The 3,052-nt window shown below is 37.5% G+C and overlaps 1 long non-coding RNA gene across 1 annotated transcript; it reads right to left on the minus strand.

Moving 5' to 3' along the window:
• Positions 1-527: 527 nt before the first annotated feature.
• Positions 528-2,818, minus strand: LOC142776811 (uncharacterized). The gene is made up of 3 exons (XR_012887815.1): positions 2,651-2,818; positions 1,971-2,053; positions 528-680 (listed from the first exon to the last, which is right to left on the minus strand). It is a non-coding gene; the product is annotated as an uncharacterized LOC142776811 (long non-coding RNA).
• Positions 2,819-3,052: the final 234 nt, after the last annotated feature.

Consider the following 3,052-nt stretch of genomic DNA (forward strand, 5'->3'; position numbering starts at 1 on the left):
GTAGAATGATCTGCGAGAACATTATTAAATCCACAGGAAGAAATGATTTGTAATAGAATGTCGCAAGAAAGTGGAGCAAAAAATTAATTGAAACCAAGTGGCAGTATCACTACACTAATCTCTTTCTGTATACTGAAAAAACAAATAACCCCACATTACATGATAAAAGTATTACCTTTAGTATAAACTATGTTGTCACATTTACTACATGTGTTAAAATTGAGTTTATAATAAAAGTAATATTTTCGTTATGCAATGACAAAATTCATTTTTTAATATACAAAATGGATTCTTTAGTAATACTGGTGCTTCAGTTCAACTTAAGTTTCTTGTGATATTTCAACAATAAGGGTCATTACGTCCCTACAGATTTTGTCCCTGTGAGCCAAGACCTATTTCGTAGCCTTTTTGAAAATGTTGAGCAGCTTAATAACTGATGCTCTTGGCAAGGTCGATCTTTGACCGAGCAGCAGCCACTCAATTGCCACCAGAACGTTGTATGCCTTAGGGGCATACTCTATATTAAGCAGCCAATGAGAAGACATCAGGGCAAGGACTCCTTCTTCACCATTTGGCACTCCGAACATAAGTTCTTTGTCTACATGAAGTGAGAGGTTTCTTGCATAAAGAAGATCCGCACCGTCGTAGAGTATGCAGGGTGTTATCGGAACACGCTCCCCCTGCATGACAAAAAAATAGCAAATTATTGTCTGGAAAGTACTACACAAACTTCAACATCAGTCTTTACATAACAGTTTCTGTACCATATATAATCCAAATATAAATGCTCTTAACATGCCCAATAGATAATGCAGTCTTAAAGAGGTATGATGTATGGTGAACTTTCCAAAATGTCGAGTTTGCTGTTTTGACACTTTAAAATTGTTACATTAAAACTGACAAACTACTTTCTTTACCATACTCCCTTAACTGGGATGTGTAAAACGTACATCTGCCTTGTGCCCAGGTGTCTTCGTTTTGTACTTCAATCTTTCGTGCACCTCAGTGAAGATGAATTACCAACTTGCATAGTAGTTTGTGCTCCTCTAGATAACTAGGGAGAATTAAATGCTTCACTATGAGTAACTAGCTTGTTTGGGACAAGTACAATTTGACCAAAGTAATCAGCGTTTCGTTTTTCGTGGCATGAGAGTTCGTGCACGGTGATATAAGGCATGATGAAGTAGAGTTATGCACAGTGACCTGTCTTCCTCAAAGCTTTCAGCCTTGACGAAGGGTAGGCTTGAAAATGACAAGCCCACTTGTCAGAGCATTATCTGTAACGACACTTCAGGTTTCAAGAAATTATCTTTTTTAATATCGATCTTCCGCTAAACTTCTACCAATTCATAATAATTACACACGAGAAAACAATCGCACAGTCTGTGAGCATGAAAAGTGCAGGATGCAACATAATCACTGAGGTAGAGCTGAAAAAACGCTTAATTGACATAAAGCTTGTCAGCAAAGCTCCTTGCCCATTTTCGATGTATGGGCACTGTCGTTAGCATAAGTCTATGCAGCTTGCAACATTAACATAGGCATGCTACCCTGTTACCAAGGGATTGGGTCATTAGTCATTTCGTGAAAAAATGTTACACATGTCAAAGCACAGACATTCATCTTAACTCGCAGCACCATCAAATTTAAGAATGGTCTTGCAACATCTAGAAGTGAAGTATTTTTACACACAAAAACAAGGAGAAGTTACAAATGAAGCATAATTCAACTGTATGCGATTAGTGCAGTGGCATAAGATGAACACAGCATCTGTTTAAGTTATCCCTACTGTCAAAATTACATCTAATATTTGAAGGTTAGATTAGTTCATTTGATTGTTTGGTTAGGTTCTTATGGTGCATAAGCAACCTATGCCATTATGCGAATTGGATCGTGGAAATTACTCAATTAGGTATGCACAACAGCTTCATATCCCTCCAATATTAAAACTGGCTTAATAATTTACTTACTTCTTGTACAAAAAGACAGTTCATTGCTGCTGGCTCTCTCAGATTGTGCACCAAAATCTCAAGCGCTGCCAATGTCAACATGTCTGAAAAAAAAAGATTCAAGTGTTCCTGAAGAAGGCCACAGCAATGCTCAATAACCACCTCAGATAATTGTTATTTGGGTCAACGATTACTTTTCCCCCGATTATTGTGATAAGGATTCAGTGTACTTCCCTCTGTACTGCTAGCTGCCTCCTCTTACTAGCGATAAAATGTAACTGCACAACTGAAATGGCAAAAGACAAAGAAACTGTTTCTGCTAGAAGCTGCTTAACTTAAGGTTAATGAGTTCTTTGGATCAAGATTAGAACAAGACACTTGGTTAGCACAGTTAACATAAGCCCCACAAGATCATGGCGAAAGACTACACTTAATTCTGCACAATGTGAGCACCCATGCATTAACAGCATTTTCAACCACAATGAAGCCCACACATAAAACAGTTCTAACAAGGTCATTCTATATAGTTCGAGAAATGGAATTATGAATTCAATGACACTATTTTCTGTAAGACTTAGTTTTCTGGTCACATTTGAGTTATCGATTACTAAGTTTACGACTAGAGTTGAAGCTGTCATACAGCGCAGCCTGTGCAATGTGGTCCTAGCTTCGCACATAATATTTTTGCGTCATATACGTACGGCGAGTCTGAAGCCTTTCAGTGTCCAAGTCCGATGTCTCCAACAGCAATCGCAAGGTATTTCTTTGCATTTCAGGAGCTTTTTTCGAGCCAGGTTAGCTATTCTGTCGATTCCGGCGCGTACCTTTGCTCTTATGTCTTTATTTTTCACGAGTGTCTCGAGGTCTTTAATACACTGCAATAAATATAACAATGTAGTGATGCTTAGTTGTACTAGTATCATAAAACAGGAAAAAAGACGATATCATTTGTTGAGGCTCTTTTAACTGTGGGACTTTTTATAGTCTCACACTGTGAAATGCATGAAGGCAAGCGACACTACAAACACTAAAGAGTGCTATTTATATCAATGCTGTAAATTATTTTTAATTTGTTTCCTTTCAAATGTATAAATAAAGGTTAG

This window comes from Rhipicephalus microplus, chromosome X, assembly GCF_043290135.1.
Source record: "Rhipicephalus microplus isolate Deutch F79 chromosome X, USDA_Rmic, whole genome shotgun sequence".
Classification (NCBI taxonomy): domain Eukaryota; kingdom Metazoa; phylum Arthropoda; class Arachnida; order Ixodida; family Ixodidae; genus Rhipicephalus; species Rhipicephalus microplus.